This window comes from Oncorhynchus nerka, linkage group LG12, assembly GCF_034236695.1.
Source record: "Oncorhynchus nerka isolate Pitt River linkage group LG12, Oner_Uvic_2.0, whole genome shotgun sequence".
NCBI lineage: Eukaryota > Metazoa > Chordata > Actinopteri > Salmoniformes > Salmonidae > Oncorhynchus > Oncorhynchus nerka.
In genome coordinates, this window is record NC_088407.1 from 83,735,882 (window position 1) to 83,756,668 (window position 20,787).

Below are 20,787 nucleotides of genomic sequence, written 5' to 3' on the forward strand. Positions count from 1 at the left end.
AGCATTACATTTACATTACATTTAAGTCATTTAGCAGACGCTCTTATCCAGAGCGACTTACAAATTGGTGCTTTCACCTTATGACATGGGGGGGGGGGGAGAAGGATTACTTTATCCTATCCTAGGTATTCCTTAAAGAGGTGGGGTTTCAGGTGTCTCCGGAAGGTGGTGATTGACTCCGCTGTCCTGGCGTCGTGAGGGAGTTTGTTCCACCATTGGGGGGCCAGAGCAGCGAACAGTTTTGACTGGGCTGAGCGGGAACTGTACTTCCTCAGTGGTAGGGAGGCGAGCAGGCCAGAGGTGGATGAACGCAGTGCCCTTGTTTGGGTGTAGGGCCTGATCAGAGCCTGGAGGTACTGAGGTGCCGTTCCCCTCACAGCTCCGTAGGCAAGCACCATGGTCTTGTAGCGGATGCGAGCTTCAACTGGAAGCCAGTGGAGAGAGCGGAGGAGCGAGGTGACGTGAAAGAACTTGGGAAGGTTGAACACCAGACGGGCTGCGGCGTTCTGGATGAGTTGTAGGGGTTTAATGGCACAGGCAGGGAGCCCAGCCAACAGCGAGTTGCAGTAATCCAGACGGGAGATGACAAGTGCCTGGATTAGGACCTGCGCCGCTTCCTGTGTGAGGCAGGGTCGTACTCTGCGGATGTTGTAGAGCATGAACCTACAGGAACGGGCCACCGCCTTGATGTTATTTGAGAACGACAGGGTGTTGTCCAGGATCACGCCAAGGTTCTTAGCGCTCTGGGACGAGGACACAATGGAGTTGTCAACCGTGATGGCGAGATCATGGAACGGGCAGTCCTTCCCCGGGAGGAAGAGCAGCTCCGTCTTGCCGAGGTTCAGCTTGAGGTGATGATCCGTCATCCACACTGATATGTCTGCCAGACATGCAGAGATGCGATTCGCCACCTGGTCGTCAGAAGGGGGAAAGGAGAAGATTAATTGTGTGTCGTCTGCATAGCAATGATAGGAGAGACCATGTGAGGTTATGACAGAGCCAAGTGACTTGGTGTATAGCGAGAATAGGAGAGGGCCTAGAACAGAGCCCTGGGGACACCAGTGGTGAGAGCACGTGGTGAGGAGACGGATTCTCGCCACGCCACCTGGTAGGAGCGACCTGTCAGGTAGGACGCAATCCAAGCGTGGGCCGCGCCGGAGATGCCCAACTCGGAGAGGGTGGAGAGGAGGATCTGATGGTTCACAGTATCGAAGGCAGCCGATAGGTCTAGAAGGATGAGAGCAGAGGAGAGAGAGTTAGCTTTAGCAGTGCGGAGCGCCTCCGTGATACAGAGAAGAGCAGTCTCAGTTGAATGACTAGTCTTTAAACCTGACTGATTTGGATCAAGAAGGTCATTCTGAGAGAGATAGCGGGAGAGCTGGCCAAGGACGGCACGTTCAAGGGTTTTGGAGAGAAAAGAAAGAAGGGATACTGGTCTGTAGTTGTTGACATCGGAGGGATCGAGTGTAGGTTTTTTCAGAAGGGGTGCAACTCTCGCTCTCTTGAAGACGGAAGGGACGTAGCCAGCGGTCAGGGATGAGTTGATGAGCGAGGTGAGGTAAGGGAGAAGGTCTCCGGAAATGGTCTGGAGAAGAGAGGAGGGGATAGGGTCAAGCGGGCAGGTTGTTGGGCGGCCGGCCGTCACAAGACCTGAGATTTCATCTGGAGAGAGAGGGGAGAAAGAGGTCAGAGCACAGGGTAGGGCAGTGTGAGCAGAACCAGCGGTGTCGTTTGACTTAGCAAACGAGGATCGGATGTCGTCGACCTTCTTTTCAAAATGGTTGACGAAGTCATCTGCAGAGAGGGAGGAGGGGGGATTCAGGAGGGAGGAGAAGGTGGCAAAGAGCTTCCTAGGGTTAGAGGCAGATGCTTGGAATTTAGAGTGGTAGAAAGTGGCTTTAGCAGCAGCGACAGAAGAGGAAAATGTAGAGAGGAGGGAGTGAAAGGATGCCAGGTCCGCAGGGAGGCGAGTTTTCCTCCATTTCCGCTCGGCTGCCCGGAGCCCTGTTCTGTGAGCTCGCAATGAGTCGTCGAGCCACGGAGCGGGAGGGGAGGACCGAGCCGGCCTGGAGGATAGGGGACATAGAGAGTCAAAGGATGCAGAAAGGGAGGAGAGGAGGGTTGAGGAGGCAGAATCAGGAGATAGGTTGGAGAAAGTTTGAGCAGAGGGAAGAGATGATAGGATGGAAGAGGAGAGAGAGTAGCGGGGAGAGAGAGCGAAGGTTGGGACGGCGCGATACCATCCGAGTAGGGGCAGTGTGGGAAGTGTTGGATGAGAGCGAGAGGGAAAAGGATACAAGGTAGTGGTCGGAGACTTGGAGGGGAGTTGCAATGAGGTTAGTGGAAGAACAGCATCTAGTAAAGATGAGGTCGAGCGTATTGCCTGCCTTGTGAGTAGGGGGAAGGTGAGAGGGAGAGGTCAAAAGAGGAGAGGAGTGGAAAGAAGGAGGCAGAGAGGAATGAGTCAAAGGTAGACGTGGGGAGGTTAAAGTCGCCCAGAACTGTGAGAGGTGAGCCGTCCTCAGGAAAGGAGCTTATCAAGGCATCAAGCTCATTGATGAACTCTCCGAGGGAACCTGGAGGGCGATAAATGATAAGGATGTTAAGCTTGAAAGGGCTGGTAACTGTGACAGCATGGAATTCAAAGGAGGCGATAGACAGATGGGTAAGGGAAGAAAGAGAGAATGACCACATGGGAGAGATGAGGATCCCGGTGACACCACCCCGCTGACCAGAAGCTCTCGGGGTGTGCGAGAACACGTGGGCGGACGAAGAGAGAGCAGTAGGAGTAGCAGTGTTATCTGTGGTGATCCATGTTTCCGTCAGTGCCAAGAAGTCGAGGGACTGGAGGGAGGCATAGGCTGAGATGAACTCTGCCTTGTTGGCCGCAGATCGGCAGTTCCAGAGGCTACCGGAGACCTGGAACTCCACGTGGGTCGTGCGCGCTGGGACCACCAGATTAGGGTGGCCGCGGCCACGCGGTGTGGAGCGTTTGTATGGTCTGTGCAGAGAGGAGAGAACAGGGATAGACAGACACATAGTTGACAGGCTACAGAAGAGGCTACTCTAATGCAAAGGAGATTGGAATGACAAGTGGACTACACGTCTCGAATGTTCAGAAAGTTGAGCTTACGTAGCAAGAATCTTATTGACTAAAATGAATCAAAATGATACAGTACTGCTGAAGTAGGCTAGCTGGCAGTGGCTGCGTTGTTGATTCGGGGGCTAGCTGGCTAGCTAGCAGTGTTGATTACGTTACGTTGCGTTAAAAGAACGACAATAGCTGGCTAGGTAACCTAGAAAATCGCTCTAGACTACACAATTATCTTTGATACAGAGACGGCTATGTAGCTAGCTATGTAGCTAGCTACGATCAAACAAATCAAACCATTGTACTGTAATGAAATTAAATGAAAATGTGATACTACCTGTGGAGCGAGGCGGAATGCGACCGGGTTGTTGAGTTCTAATCGGTAGACGTTGGCTAGCTGTTGGCTAGCTAGCAGTGTCTCCTACGTTAAGGACGACAAATAGCTGGCTGCGTTGTTGATTCAGGGGCTAGCTGGCTAGCTAGCTAGCAGTGTTGATTACGTTACGTTGCGTTAAAAGAACGACAATAGCTGGCTAGGTAACCTAGAAAATCGCTCTAGACTACACAATTATCTACACAATTATCTTTTGATACAGAGACGGCTATGTAGCTAGCTATGTAGACGGTGGGCGTTAGCTAGCTGGCTAGCTGCTGGGCAGATACGTTAGGACGACGAAATACGATAATTACGCAATTATCTTTGATACAAAGACGGCTATGTAGCTAGCTAAGAAGAGATTGCTAAGATTAGGCAAATCAAACCGTTGTACTATAATGAAATGTAATGAAATGTAATGAAAAGTTATACTACCTGCAGACCGAAGTGCGGATGCGACTGCTCGCTCCAACCCGGAAGCCCCATAGTTTACCAAAACTAAAATACAAAATAATAGAAACACAAAATAACAAGGATATATAAAGGGGGTACCGATACTGAGTCAATGTTCGGGGGTACAGGTTAGTCGAGAATTTGTACTTGTAGGTAGGGGTAAAGTGACTATGCATAGATAATAAACAGAGAGTAGCAGCAGTGTAAAAACAAATGGGGGGTGGGGTCAATGTAAATAGTCCGGGTGGCCATGTGATTAATTGTTCAGCAGACTTATGGCTTGGGTGTAGAAGCTGTTAAGGAGCCTTTTGGACCTAGACTCGGCGCTCCGGTACCACTTTTGCTATGAGGTAGCAGAGAGAACAGTCTATGACTTGGGTGACTGGAGTCTTTGACAATTTTTGGGGCTTCCTCTGACACTGCCTAGTATATAGGTCCTGGATGGCAGGAAGCTTGGCCCCAGTGATGTACTGGGCTTTACACACTACCCTCTGTAGCGACTTACGGTCAGATTCCGAGCAGTTGCCATACCAGGCGGTGATGAAACCGGTCCGGATGCTCTAGATGGTGCAGCTGTAGAACTTTTTCAGGATCTGAGAACTAATGCCAAATCTTTTCAGTCTCCTGAGGGGGAAAAGGTGTTGTCGTGCCCTCTTCGATTATCTTGGTGTGTTTGGACCATGATAATTTGTTTGTGATATGGACACCAAGGAACTTAACTCTCGACCCGCTCCACTACAGCCCCATCAATGTTAATGGGTGCCTGTTCGGCCTGCCTTTTCCTGTAGTCAAAAATCAGCTCCTTTGTCTTGCTCACATTGAGAGAGAGGTAGTTGTCCTGGCACCCCAATGCCAGGTCTCATCGTTGTCGATAATCAGGTCTACCACTGCTGTGTCATCAGCAAACTTGATGGTTTTGGAGTCGTGTTTGGCCACGCAGTCATGGGTGAACAGAGAGTATAGGAGGGACTAAGCACGCACCCCTGGGGTGTTCAGTGTTTAGGATCAGCGTGGCGGATGTGTTGTTGCCTACCCTTACCACCTGGGGGCAGCCCGTCAAGAAGTCCAGGATCCAGTTGTAGAGGGAGGTGTTTAGTCCCAGGGTCAATTGCTTAGTGATGAGCTTTGTGGGCACTAAGGTGTTGAACACTGAGCTGTAGGCAATGAACAGCATTCTCACATAGGTGTTCCTTTTGTCCAGGTGGGAAAGGGCAGTGTGGAGTGCGATTGAGATTACATCATCTGTTGGGTTGGGTTGGAGTGGGTATGCAAATTGGAGTGGGTCTAGGGTATCCGGGATGATGCTGTTGATGTGAGCCATGACCAGCCTTTCATAGCTACCGACGTGAGTGCTGCGGGAGGTAATCATTTTGGCAGGTTACCTTTGCTTCCTTACGCACAGGGACTATGGTGGTCTGTTTGAAACATCTTCGCTCTACTACCGCATGGCAAGCGATACCCAACCCCTCTTTACACTGCTGTTACTCTGTTTAAAACATATATGCACAGTCACTTTAACTATATATTCATGTTTTTTTTTCACACCTTTATTTAACCAGGTAGGCTAGTTGAGAACAAGTTCTCATTTGCAACTGCTACCTGGCCAAGATAAAGCATAGCAGTGTGAACAGACAACACAGTTACACATGGAGTAAACAATTAACAAGTCAATAACACAGTAGAAAAAAGGGAGTCTATATACATTGTGTGCAAAAGGCATGAGGAGGTAGGCGAATAATTACAATTTTGCAGATTAACACTGGAGTGATAAATGATCAGATGGTCATGTACAGGTAGAGATATTGGTGTGCAAAAGAGCAGAAAAGTAAATAAATAAAAACAGTATGGGGATGAGGTAGGTAAAAATGGGTGGGCTATTTACCGATAGACTATGTACAGCTGCAGCGATCGGTTAGCTGCTCAGATAGCAGATGTTTGAAGTTGGTGAGGGAGATAAAAGTCTCCAACTTCCAGCGATTTTTGTACATAGTACCTCAATTGGGCCGACCAACCAGTGCTCCTGCACATTGGCTTACCTGGGCTATCTGCATTGTTTTCTTGTATACAGCTGGATGAATGCAGTCAACAAGCTGATGAGAACTCTTGGTAGATAGTGTGGTCTACAGCTTATCATGAGGTACTCTACCTCAGGCGAGCAATAACTCAAGACTTCTTTAATATTAGACTTTGCGCACCAGCTGTTATTAACAAAGACACACACCCCCGACCCTCGTCTTACCAGACGTAGCTTCTCTGTCCTGCCGATGCATGGAAAATCCCGCCAGCTCTATATTATCCATGTCGTCGTTCATCAGTACACGTTTACATACAGTGGGGCAAAAAGTATTTAGTCAGCCACCAATTGTGCCAGTTCTCCCACTTAAAAAGATGAGAGGCCTGTAATTTTCATCATAGGTACACTTCAACTTTGACAGACAAAATTATAAGAAAAAAAATCCAGAAAATCACATTGTAGGATTTTTAATGAATTTATTTGCAAATTATGGTGTAAAATAAGTATTTGGTCAATAACAAAAGCTTATCTCAATACTTTGTTATATACCCTTTGTTGGCAATGACAGAGGTCAAACATTTTCTGTAAGTCTTCACAAGATTTTCACACACTGTTGCTGGTATTTTGGCCCATTCCTCCATGCAGATCTCCTCTAGAGCAGTGATGTTTTGGGGCTGTTGCTGGGCAACACGGACTTTCAACTCCCTCCAAAGATTTTCTATGGGGTTGAGATCTGGAGACTGGCTAGGCCACTCCAGGACCTTAATGCTTCTTACGAAGCCACTCCTTCGTTGCCCGGGCGGTGTGTTTGGGATCATTGTCATGCTGAAAGACCCAGCCATGTTTCATCTTCAATGCCCTTGCTGGTGGAAGGAGGTTTTCACTCAAAATCTCACGATATATGACCCCATTAATTATTTCCTTTACACGGATCAGTCGTCCTGGTCCCTTTGCAGAAAAACAGCCCCAAAGCATGATGTTTCCACCCCCATGCTTCACAGTAGGTATTGTGTTCTTTGGATGCAACTCAGCATTCTTTGTCCTCCAAACACAACGAGTTGAGTTTTTACCAAAAAGTTATATTTTTGGTTTCATCTGACCATATGACATTCTCCCAATCTCCTTCTGGATCATCCAAATGCTCTCTAGCAAACTTAAGACGGACCTGGACATGTACTGGCTTAAGCAGTGGGACACGTCTGGCACTGCAGGATTTGAGTCCCTGGCGGCGTAGTGTGTTACGGATGGAAGGCTGTGTTACTTTGGTCCCAGCTCTCTGCAGGTCATTCACTAGGTCCCCCCGTGTGGTTCTGGGATTTTTGCTCACTGTTCTTGTGATCATTTTGACCCCACAGAGTGAGATCTTGCGTGGAGCCCCAGATCGAGGGAGATTATCAGTGGTCTTGTATGTCTTCCATTTCCTAATAATTGCTCCCACAGTTGATTTCTTCAAACCAAGCTGCTTACCTATTGCAGATTCAGTCTTCCCAGCCTGGTGCAGGTCAACAATTTTGTTTCTGGTGTCCTTTGACAGCTCTTTGGTCTTGGCCATAGTGGAGTTTGGAGTGTGACTGTTTGAGGTTGTGGACAGGTGTCTTTTATACTGATAACAAGTTCAAACAGGTGCCATTGATACAGGTAATGAGCCTCTTAAAAGAAGTTACAGGTCTGTGAGACAGAAATCTTGCTTGTTTGTAGGTGACCAAATATTTATTTTCCACCATAATTTGCAAATAAATTCATAAAAAAATCCTACAATGTGATTTTCTGGATTTCTTTTCTCATTTTGTCTGTCATAGTTGAAGTGTACCTATGATGAAAATTACAGGCCTCTCTCATCTTTTTAAGTGGGAGAACATGCACAATTGGTGGCTGACTAAATACTTTTTTGCCCCACTGTACGTGTTTAGCAGATGTAGTGAAATGCTACCACACGCCATTTGACATTCTTTATACATTGGAATCATTTGTCTACCAGACCAATACAATAGTTCTGTCCACTTACTGCACTACTGAGGATTCATGTTCTTATCCTATTTACATAACTCCTGAACATACTCATCATTCTTACTCTATAATTCTATGCTGCTACTGCACTTTATTATCCCACTCACTATGCACATATTTAAACATTGTATATACTATGTACATATTTTTTTTAAACTGTATTATTTATAGCTGATTCCATCTTATTTTCTTTTATCTGAATGAATTAGTCACCAGGGAGTGCACACAGACGAGAAGCTCGAGTAACTTAAAATGTCCCCTGCGAACACATACTTTTGCACTGATTGTGGGTAGAGCTTATTTACTCTGGGCAATTTAAAACGTCACTAGTGGTGCTTGTGGTAATCTCCATTGATGGTTTAAGGTGATAAACCCCAAATAGAAAAACTTCAAAGAAGAAAAAAACGAGGGGTATGAGAGTTATTTTTGTAATGTGTGTAAAATAATACTTACATATTAATAGATATTTGCTATATGGAACTCTGAAGTTTGGTCAAACCTGTAACACTTTTATAAACACGGTGTGGCTGAGTTGGTAAACCACGGTGCTTGCAACGCCAGAGTTGCGGGCTTGATAACCCGCTATGCACTCGCTGCTATTAGAGCTAAATGAATAAAAATGGTTATGTATATTGTATAATAGCTAATAATAACCTGAATCAATACTGATAACGCATTATAAAGTTCGACAATGACTAAGTGAATACATTTCTTATGAAAGTAAAATCCAATAAGTAAGTTTCCCCAGATAGAGCTGCACCTTTTGCATGTTTGTCCTCTCATATAAAATGAAGTATTTGTATCTAAAGGCTTTTATCAGGTTTAAGAATTTGATGTCTATATTTTTTTTGTTATGTAACTATTGGACAACACTAGTAAAGGCTTTACCATTTATCTCATTTTAAAATCGGTAGGCGTGATTTAGAGGACTACTTCATGACGTGAATACTGACTCCTGGCTTTTATTGTGGACTGTTCCTCATTTCTGTGACCCGGAAGTACTATTATATTGTTGCTGATAAAACGCTAATGACCTCCATCTTTGGGTCCAACCATGGACACATTTGTACTACTGATAAAGCTTCATAAATGCTCAAAAATGTTTAAATGGTGAGTTATTTACCTAGCGATTTACAGTCTTGTGCAAAACTTTGCTTGAAATGTATTGATTCGATATTAATTTGATGCACCCTAGCTAGTTAGATAGCCAGAGAACCTAGGTAACGTTAGTATTTATTGTGATCAAAACGACATGGGACTTGCTTATTTATATATTTGTATAAATGTAAAGACATTTTTTGTTTTGTTAACAAAATGATGTAGCTTCAAATCGTAACATAGTCCTATTGTTAAAATGTTGTCATGGGAGACGCATTTCAATTTCCTGCATTGTTTTACCGCATGCATTTAATGGTATGCATATTAGAATATACCTTTAACTCAAAAGTTACTGTGTCCTCCATTGGAGTGGTAGAGACTTCCCTCGTGCTTATATGCTGCTGGTGTGTTTGAGTGTACCGACTACCTTCTAAGTTCATAGCGTAGGCTTACATTGAAGACAGCGAAGACCTCAACCTGCTCCTCTCCTTCAATGCTGGAAGGACCACTTGGATCGATCTTCATGTGAGCCCTGCCACATATTTGCAACATGAGTAGGAAACATAAAATCGAGATGGGGAAATGTTGTTGGATGACATCGAACTGATTTTATGGACAATGTACTTTACCGGTTTGAACGTTGTGGCATAAATGGATCTGAAGTAAAAGGAAAGAGTCAACGCTCATTGGGTAAAATAAGAATATTGTGAAAATGTTGATTTACTGGAACCAACTAACCAGGGAATGTCTCGGTTACACCAACTGAAGGAAGACGTCTAAGGAATACAGAATGAGGATGGAGGGGCTTGGTTTCTCAGCAACAGGCTGGAGGTAAAGTCAACTCCACCGTGACTCATACCACAGCAGAGTGAGGGGTGAGTAATCTGTCATAAAGACTTAAATTGACAGGAGATTAGAAAGATAAGCACAACTTCAGAAGCCTAGAACATCCACTTGTAAATGGACTGAGAAGGAGATGTTGGGAATTAGAAATGATTTAACCTTGTAAACTCTAGAGTGGGAAACCCATTAGTAGAGCATATTGATTTCCTTTTGTGTAATGTATATATATGGGTGTGTTTATTTTAGGAGATTGAGGACCTGCTTAGCCTGCCGCTGTCCTTCCAAACTGAGACAGCCTACAGAGTCACTGGGTCCTTGTTGTAACAGTAGAGCCCTGAGTGTTCAGCAGGCTCCAGAGATGGCATCTTGGCCAACTCTTTAAGAGGTTAACTGTGCTGCTGGAGCAGAAAGTCAACATCACAGTGGAAGATGTTGGTCTTTGAAAAGAAAAAATGAAGTCATATTACATAAATGTTCAATGGTTTTATTTCCTTGTTTTAGCTACTGATGTAAAGAATATTTGCTGGTCTGGTGTCATGAGGAACAACGAGATGCTTGACACATTAATGAAATTATTATTCCAGTTACTCATTTGCATACACCCATTAAGAAACTGACTTAAAACTGTTAAATCCCCTTAGATGGATGAGGAATTGAAACAATTGTCTCATCCCTCTCAATGATACAAAAGCTATGGCAAATAAGTCTGGTCGCACAACTGATTGGCAAACGTACAAAAAAAAGTGACTAAACTAAAAAAGAACAAACAACCACACTAAACAAATAAAATATATAAAGAATGATCGTAAAAAGCTTTGGGGCAACTTAAATGAAATGTATCATTGATCACAAAACCCACTGATATTGCCAACTACTTTAATTACTTTTTCATTAGCAAGATAAACAAACTTAGGGCTGGCATGCCAGAAACAAAAGCTGACACTACACATCCAAGTATATCGGACCAAATTATGACAGACAAGAATTGTACTTTTGAATTACGTAATGTCAGTGTGGAAGAGGTGAGAAAATTGTCTATCAACAATGACAAGCCATCGGGGTCTAACAATCTGGATGTAAAATTACTGAGTATGATTGACAAGATTACCACATCTTCAATTTGAACCTACTAGAAAGCGTGTGCCCTCAGGCCTGGAGGGAAGCAAAAATCATTCCGCTACCCAAGAATAGTAAAGCCCCCTTTACTGGCTCAAATAGCCGACCAATCAGCCCGTTACCAACCCTTAGTAAACTTCTGGAGAAAGTTGTTTGACCAGATACAATGCTATTTCACAGTAAACAAATTGACAACAGACTTTCAGCTTATAGGGAAGGACACACAACAAGCACAGCACTTACACAAATTACTGGTTGGCTGGGAGAAATTGATCAAATTGTGGGAGCTGCCTTGTTAATTTAATCAATTTTAGAATAAGGCTGTAACCTAACAAAATGTGGAAAAAGTCAAGGCGTCTGAATACTTATAAGCCAATATGTAATTTATAGGCCTGTAGTGGATTGCGTTGGGACCAATTGAGTGGGTGGAGTAGAACGTGTGTTTGGGCATGGTGCTAATATGTGTGTCTCGATTCAAATATCAACATAAAGCTTCTTATGACCAAGCTTTGTGTTCAAACTCACCTGTTTTGTATTCTAGGAACTCTAAGTAGACAGAACCCTGGCTTTATGGACACAATCTATATAGTTTTTCCTGTACAATGCTAAATGTACCATATAGTATCCAGGCAACCCATTTTAAGCTATTTGACCACAGTATAAGGCCAGCAACACTCCATGATTCAACGCCCTACGTAATTACACCATATGTAGATTCTACAGACCATCCCTCCTGCGTTCTCCCTACACCACTTTACACTTTCAAAGAAGAGTTTTTCCTGTACACAGCTATGTATTTGTACCATATAGTGTCCAGGCATATTTGGACTTTTTAAAACTCAAAATGTAATGCAAATTCCACTTAAATATGAACATATTAGTTAATGTTTTAGACAAATATAGGTTAATGACAGTTTTCTATTACATTAGGGACTTGTATTTTGAAAACGGCTAATTCCGTGACCCGGAAGTATTTTTCTTTTAGTGTTGCTGAGGAGACGCTGATGGGAAAAGGTAAGTAAAAAAAGGTCCGACTTTGATTCATAGCTTAATTTGTTCACTTTAAATACATTGCAAGGACAAGTCCATTATATTTACAGTCCTGAAACTAACCTACCAATGAAGACCGCGTGCACGTGGTCAAAATATGTTCATTGTTCGACTCTGGGAGGCTAGATATCTTACCTACCTAGCTAGTATTGCTAACAGCTAGCTGGCTATACAGGCAATTGAACCCGAAAACATGATAGCAAATACTTAACTTCTCTGTATGGTAGTTTCACATCTTCTCAAATCGTGAAGCTGTTGAGTGAAATATTCATAGATACTTCATCGTTTCGGTCTTGATGTATACACTGGCACGCGAACGTTAGTATGTAGCAGGGAACACTGGTCCTGAATGCCACGGGGGGCCTCTTGTTTCTCCATTCACTTGGTAACCTATTTGCTTTAGGTCTGGGAGACCAGGTGTGTTGCATTAGGTAAATGGCCTAGTGTGCGATGCGGCGATTGAATTGATGTGGTATTGGTTGACACAACCCTGCAGTCGGGCCCGGTGTTGTGCCGAAAATCTCCCCTTACTTAAATCCGCTACTTATTTTGTATTGGTCTATAAATAAATATTTTTGCCAAAATTCTTAATCTCGCCCATGTCTTATTCGACCAGTATTTTGTAATTGTAAAGATAATAATTCAACCATTCTGAAATGTTTATTGCTTGCCAACATTTTACTTTATCTGTTTAATATAACACACATTTATTAATTTCGGTTGTGCATTTTGTTCTATAGAAAGTATTTGACTCTGATGTGTGCCACAGAAAGTATTTGACTCTGATGTGTGCCACAGAAAGTATTTGACTCTAGACACAAAATGAAGGGAATTAGAAAGTGGGGGGGATTCTGGCAGGGGGGAGATTTTCTGCACAACACCGGTCCTCGCCATTCTGCCGCCCCTAGGCAAGCACCAAAAATTGCCGCCGCTCCTCCTATCCCCGCAAAATATAATAGTGTCGGCCTCAATGCAGTTTTATAAATACCTATCCATGCCACATAGGCAGCTGTATTGGCATTATTAGTCCAGTCCTGAATCATGACCAAAGTTTAAGACTAATAGTTTTGTCTCTCTGATCAGCATATCAGCTACCCAAGTATATCGGGAGTTATTTTGAGCTCATTTGCAATGAGAATCATTGTGTTTACACAGCAGGGAAAGCAAGTATTTTATTTTTTTGCTATGACTAGCTCGTAAAAAAAGAACGAATAGGCCTACAATTTAAATCACTGATTTATTATAATTTAGCCCAAGGAGTGAAACCCCCGGTCAATAGCCTACTTTCATTCCATATCGTCCGTTTCATTTCGACCTGACCTTTTTTTTTGTATATGGTGAGTGCTAAGTCATTGAAATGGAAGCATATTTGATACGGCACCGTTTAGGCTATTTGATCAGCGACACGTGTATGATGTAGAAAAACAGTGTTTCACTTAACATTGTCATAAATATGGTCTGTAGGCTATAGAAAGGCCACATATTCTGCTACTCTTTCTACTATAGGCAACATGATTTATATTAGATGACTTGAGTGGTGGTGGAGCGCGGCGTCTCTCCAACAGCACCCTGGAGAGGCGCGCTGGGCTTTGGACAAGAGAAATATTATGCGCTCCTGACTTTGGCAGAGCTGTCAGACTTTATGGCATTACTCAATGACATTGACCCCAATCTCATATTCACTATTGAATGTGACAATAAACGTGTTCATTCTCATGTGGATTGAGAAATCAAATGGAACCCTATTTACAACTCTGTATAGAAAAGAAACGGACAGAAGTACTATATTACAAGGGGACAGCTTCCAACCTGAGCCATTAAAAAGAGGACTTGCAAGAAGCCCGTTTTTCAGACTGCGGCGCATATACGCCACTCCACAGAGGACAATCTGGAAAAAGCAGCGGAGATGAACAATAGGTTTCTAAGAAGAGGTTACTCTCCACAATGTGTGGATGAAACTCTTAATTTGGCATTGGGGAAAACACGAGATGAACTGCTTCAAAAAATACCCGCTAGAGCTAAAGAACACTGTAATGTTCACCACCACATATACTTTGAACTCGCAAAAAGTGGGAGATGCTGTCAAGAAACACTGGCATATTTTCTCATCGGACACAGCTTTGCCAGCTGAATGTAAGAATCCACCACTTACTGTATATAGGAGAGGTCGCAATGTACGCGATATATTGGTCCAAGTCAACTGCCAACCACAAAATAAAATCAGCCAAGCTCTCTTACGCCCTCTTCCGAATGGTAGCTATAAATGCAGAGGTTGCGCACAATACAACAATATGATGAAGTGTGAATATTTCTTCTACCCACATACAGGAAAACAGTTCCAAATGAGTGACATTATTATGTGCCCCCCATGTTATCTACATGATTAAATGTCTATGTGGGCTGTGCTATATAGGTAACACCTCTTGTTCTCTCAAACAGAGTATCTTTGAACTTAAAAGTTAAATCAGGACATATGACAGGGATTATCCAGTCGCAGTTCATTTTAATGACCTAACACATGGCATTTCTACGAAAGTTAAGATATCAGACAGGGGAGGAGATATTAATAAAACTCTGAGTTAAAGGGAATGTTTTGTGTTTTTCACCCTCCAGACATAATGTCTGGAGGGTGAAAAACACAAAACATTCCCTTTAACTCAGAGTTTTATTAAGGTTTATTAGGTCTACATGATGAAATGCCTATGTATGCTATGTTGAATTATGAACATTATTATGCACATGAATGATGCCTCTATTTAAGATTACTCTGATGTTTTTCTTGCAATGTTCCCAATGATTTATGAAAACATGCTTGGTAGGTCGATGTCCTCATTGTGGTTTTACAGACGTGTTTAATACGTTTTATGTACACACTTTATTTGAGTATTTATGAAATGCATATTGTTGTATTTGGTAGCACTTATTTGTTTTCCCTCGATTCCAACCCCATTCGATGCGTGGAATGGATGTGGGTGGGGCTAGGTCTAGATAAGGGTGCTAATAAAAAAACTCACAAAAGCTCTGACGAAGGCCGCGAGGCCGATACGTAAAGCTCTGACGAAGACCGCGAGGCCGATACGTAAAGCTCTGACGAAGGCCGCGAGGCCCATACGTAAAGCTCTGACGAAGGCCGCGAGGCCCATACGTAAAGCTCTGACGAAAGCCGCGAGGCCGATACGTAAAGCTTATTAAAGATCAGGGATACAATCAAGAGCAGTGTGCTGGTTTCTTCTTTTTTTCCTCATTTTATTAAACTGTTACCATGCACCTGTGAAAAAGGTAGCTCAGATGCGCGAGAGCCTTTTACATTTTGAAATAGTGCATAAGCCACTGGGTGAAAAGTTTTCATTGTTTTGGGGCAGAATTGTGTGAGGTGTAATGCGTTGTTGGAGGTGTGTCTTGGTCATTTTAGCTCTGAAAATTCCGTGATAGGTGGCAGCCTTATCCTGCCTACCCTTTGGCACTCCAGGAACAAATCAATAATTATTGTTTAAAAAAAACAAAAGTTATTATGTCACTGTGGGTAACAAGTCAACAAGGCATTCTGGGATTTTCATTCCCCTTCTCTGTGTGATTTTATTTCAGGAGAGCGAGGCCATGTCCTAGATACCTCTTGTCTACCCTGGAGGCAGCACAGCACAGCTTTATTTTCATGTGAGCATCAGCACATATCACGCAAGAGAAGTGTGCAGAGTGTCCGAGACCTTGGAGGAGCTAGCTGGCTGACCAGTCGAAGGTTGCCACATGACTTGAGTAGGACAATATGAGTCGAGAGAGGGAAACGTTGATGGATGAAATCGAATTGAGTTTATATACTTTAACTGAGGACAATTTACATTACCTGTGTGAAAGTATTGGAATAGGAGGGAAAGACGGGTCAGAGGTCAAAGGAAAGACTCAACGCTCATTGCGTCGTATAGTAGGGGAATATTGTGAAAATGTAAATCTAACGGAATCAGATGAGCAGGGAATGTCTCGGTTACTCCAACTGAAAGAAGACATCAAAGGAATACAGGCAGATGCCAGGGGTGTGCCCACGAGTCCCAGCCAATCAGCGACAGCAGAGGTGGACACCTCACGAGCAAGCTGCGACGGAGTACCGAATGAGGAGGGAGGATCTCGGTTGCCTAATAACAGGAAGTTGGCAGATCCAGCTCCAGAGTGGCTCATTATACCAGAGCAGAGGGAGTCACTAGATCCTGATTGTGACAGTGGCACACAGTCTTTGCAGCAGGAGGCAACAGTGCTGCTGGAGGACTGTAGGTTTATGTTGGGGCGGAGATTCAACATCAAAGTGGAAGAACAGGAGGCAATGATTTCGGTCTTTGCTAATGAAGGTATGAATTAGAGAACAGATTGCTTTTAAGACGCCACATTGCAGGGCGATGATGTCACATTGCATGATAATGCCAATTTGTGCTCATGTTCAAAGTTGATCTAGTGGAAAGCAGTGGAGGGGTTCTCACTGCTCAACCGATGTGAGTTGAGGTGCAACCAAGACATTTGATCATCATTTGAGAAGGAAAAATGCGCAACTTTCGCTCACCATTTAAAAAAAAGCATCTTATTGTATTTAAACAACTATTAAGCTTGACGTTTTCAGCCTTCGTCAATGGCATTGATGTTCTGATGAAGGCCGAAACAGCAAGCTTTTAAAAGGAAAGATTCACCCCTTTTTTGACTGTTCTATTTTCTCCCAGGGTTATTTCATGTTTTCATGTACATCTGAGCTATTCAACTTTCAAGCCAAAATGGGTGAATCTTTCCTTTAAAAAGTTAAAATATGTTTTTAATGGTGAGCGGGTGTTGCACCTTTTCAAAGTTGATATTGTGTAACTCGTTGCAACTCTGATATGTTTTTCTGATGTCATTCATACAGGAGAGGGTCCCGAGTCCTCTGACTCATCAGTGGAGACATTATCTACACCAGGGGAGAAACACCAGGAACTTGACAAAGCAAAGAGATCTCACCACAGCCCTCAACGTAAGGAGAGATCCACAAAACGATCACAGCCTAAACGGCACCGGCACACACACTCTGGAGAGACGTCATCCCACTGTTCAGGTAGCAAAGAAAGTTTATCTTCTGTGAGTTCTTACCAATGCCCTGAATGTAAGAAGAGATTCTCTAGTAATGCAGGTCTTCAAAAACACTTGCGATTACATGTTGGAAAGAGGCTTTTCCAGTGCACACAGTGTGACAAGAGTTTCATAAAGAGTAAAAATCTTTATCAACACCTGCCAGTGCACTCTGGAGAGAAGCTTCACCCCTGCTCTGACTGCGGCCGAACGTTCTCTACAGCACGGTATTTAACTAAACACAAGCGTATACATTCAGGGATTAAGCCTTTCTGTTGCCCCCATTGTGACAAGAGATACACCAGATCAGATCAGTTGAAAGTTCATATCATGACCCATACTGGGGAGCGGCCTTACCAATGTGGTCAATGCGAGAAGAGTTTTAAAATGAAGGCAAATCTTAAAGAGCACCTGTTATTACATGAAGTAAAGATGTCTCACCGCTGCCCTGACTGTGATCGAAGGTTCTCCGCTGAGGAAACTTTGAAGGAACACATGCAGTTACACAAAGGAGAGAAACCTTTCCACTGTCTGCAATGTGAGAAGAGGTACAGTACTTCAGATGAGTTGAAAGAACATATGATGTCTCATACTGAAGAGAAGATTAACTTCCGACTTGTTTCTGAGAATAGATCGCCAAGTTCCATAAATGTAGAAGAACAATGTCAGGAGACGGCCCATACTGTTGACAAACCTGACCTCGGCTCTGACTTCGGAACAGATTTTGCTCAACAAGACAAGCTGGTAAAACACCAGCAAACACACACTGGGGAAAGCCCAACACACATTGCCGAAAAGCCAACGCACACTGGGAAAAAGACTCACTACTGCCCTGAATGTGGGAAAAAATACCATAGCACTTCACACTTTAAAGAACACCTGCGTTCACACACTGGTGACCGACCTTACCAGTGTTCTCAGTGTGAAAAGAGTTTCACAAAACAAATACATCTTAAGCGCCATATGTACTCACACACTGGAGAGAAACTATACCGCTGTGGAGATTGCAATTTATATTTCCTTAATGAAATCGAATATAAGAGACACAAGCATGTCGGAGAGAAGCCTCACCACTGCTCTGTCTGTAGCGTTCGTTTCTCTTTATTAGAAGATCTAAAAGCACATGAAAGGATTCACACAGGAGAGAATCCTCACCACTGCTCTGACTGCGGGCAAAATTTTGCTACAGCGGGATGTTTAAAGAAACACAAGCTTTTGCATTCAGGAGAGAAACCTTTCCACTGCCCGCAGTGTGATAAGAAGTACACCAGAGCGGACCAGTTAAAAGATCATATGAAGATACATTCTGAAGAGAAGCCTTACGAATGCGCTGTTTGTGCAAAAAAATTCCATGATTCTAGGCAATTAAAAGTTCACCAGAGAGCAGTTCATGTAGCATCTTCTTATATTTGCTCTGACTGTGGAAAGAGCTTTGGTCTACTGGGCAATCTTAATGCCCACCAGCGAACGCATACTGGGGAAAAGCCTCACCAGTGCCCCGTTTGCGAAAAGAGGTACACAAAACGATCACATCTTAAAGAACACATGCGTATACACACGGGTGAGAAACCTTACCAGTGCTCTCAATGTGAGAAGAGTTTCACAACACAAACGGGTCTTAATCATCACCTGTACACACATACTGGAGAGAAGCCCCGCCACCACTGTCCAGACTGTAGTGAAAGTTTTACGTCTTGGATACCCTTTAAGAGACATAAACAACAACATACTGGAGAGAAGCCTCACCTCTGCTCTAACTGTGGTCTTCGTTTCCTCATAGAAGAGGACTTAAAAGCACACGAAAGGATTCACACTGGAGAGAAGCCTCACCACTGCCCTGACTGTGAAAAACGTTTCTCTTCAGCGGGTAATTTGAAAAAACACAAGAGGTTACATACGGGAGAGAAACCTTTCCACTGCGAGCGTTGTGACGAGAAATTTACAAGATCAGATCGGTTGAAAGTTCACATGATGTCACACACGGGAGAGAAACCTTTCCAGTGTCCCGAATGTGATAAAAGCTACAATAATTCGACCCAATTGAAAAATCATCAGAGAATAATACACAGGGGAGAAAAACCGTACCTTTGCTCTGACTGTGGAAAGAGCTTTGGCAAACTAGGTAACCTTACAGAACACCAGCGAACGCACACTGGGGAAAAGCCTCATGTCTGCCCTGAGTGTGGGAAACAGTTTGCCCACGCGAAACACTTAAAGAGGCATCAGCGGGAACATACGGGAGAGAAACCGTATCAATGCCCCGACTGTGAGAAATGTTTCTCCCGGGTAGATTATCTAAAAACACACCAGGTGACACACAGGCCTCCTCACATGCGCTCTACTGTAGATAAACCCTATGGCTGCTCTGACTGTGGGAAGCGTTTCGGGCAGATCTCTGGCCTTCGAGCACATCAGAAAATCCACACTGGAGAAACCCCTTATGACTGTACTGGGTATGGAAAGAGTTTTGTAAACCTGTAAAATCGAAAGATACACAATCAATTGGACACTAGTGAGAAGTCATACCACTGCTCTGACTGTGGGATAAACGTTGATCAGGTGGAAACCTCTTGAGACACCAGGTCACTCCTGAAATGCCTGATATGAAGGCATTGACAATTGGCAAGGAGTGGTGAATGCCATTTTATATCGACATTTGAGTCACTTAGCGAACGCTCTTATCCAGAGCGACCTACAATTAGTGCATCCATCTTAAGATGGCTAGGTGAGACAGCCACATATCAGTCGTGGTAGATTAAGTACATTTTCTTTCTTAAAGTAGCTATCAGCAAAGTCAGTGCTAATAAGAAAAGAGGGGGGGTGGGTGTTGGGGAGGGGGGGTGGGGATACTCTTTCAGATGTTTTCAGAATATGGGCAGTGACTCCGCTTTCCTGACATTAATTGGAAGCTCCTTCCACCATTGTGGTGCCAGGACAGACCAGAACGATCACTGTGCTGCCATATATTGACTTCTACCTTTTGTATATATGGACTTTGATGTTGGTCCCCTTTTTGTAGTTAGCATGTAAATATACTTTTTAGTTAGCGTAGGAGGATGTGTAGTTAGCATGTAAATATACTGTTTAGTTAGCGTAGGAGGATGTTTAGTTAGCATGTAAATATACTGTTTAGTTAGCGTAGGAGGATGTTTAGTTAGCATGTAAATATACTGTTTAGTTAGCGTAGGAGGATGTTTAGTTAGCCTAGGATGATGTGCAATCACAATACATACGCTACAGGTCTCCTACTGAACTGCATCTCTCATGATCACTCTAATCAACAAAACATAACAAACAGATAAGTGTTTTTGTGTTGTGGTAAAAACAAAGATTTTAGTCTCGTAGTTGTAAATGTCTGTTTGGTCAATTATTCAAATTTCAGATAATAAAGACAATTTTTCAATGACTCCCTGTCCTTTACTATGAGGTCTTCACACTCTGCACACAATGACTCCCTGTCCTTCACTACAAGGTCTTTCACACTCTGCACACAATGACTCCCTGTCCTTCACTACAAGGTCCTTCACACTCTGCACACAATGACTCCCTGTCCTTCACTACAAGGTCCTTCACACTCTGCACACAATGACTCCCTGTCCTTCACTACAAGGTCCTTCACACTCTGCACACAATGACTCCCTGTCCTTCACTACAAGGTCC

The 20,787-nt window shown here is 43.5% G+C and overlaps 1 long non-coding RNA gene across 1 annotated transcript; it reads left to right on the top strand.

The window, feature by feature from the left end:
• Positions 1 to 8,966: 8,966 nt before the first annotated feature.
• LOC115138751 (uncharacterized) lies at positions 8,967 to 19,964 on the top strand. Its single transcript, XR_010465424.1, has 3 exons — positions 8,967 to 9,914; positions 15,634 to 16,385; positions 16,928 to 19,964. It is a non-coding gene; the product is annotated as an uncharacterized LOC115138751 (long non-coding RNA).
• The last annotated feature ends 823 nt before the right edge of the window (positions 19,965 to 20,787 follow it).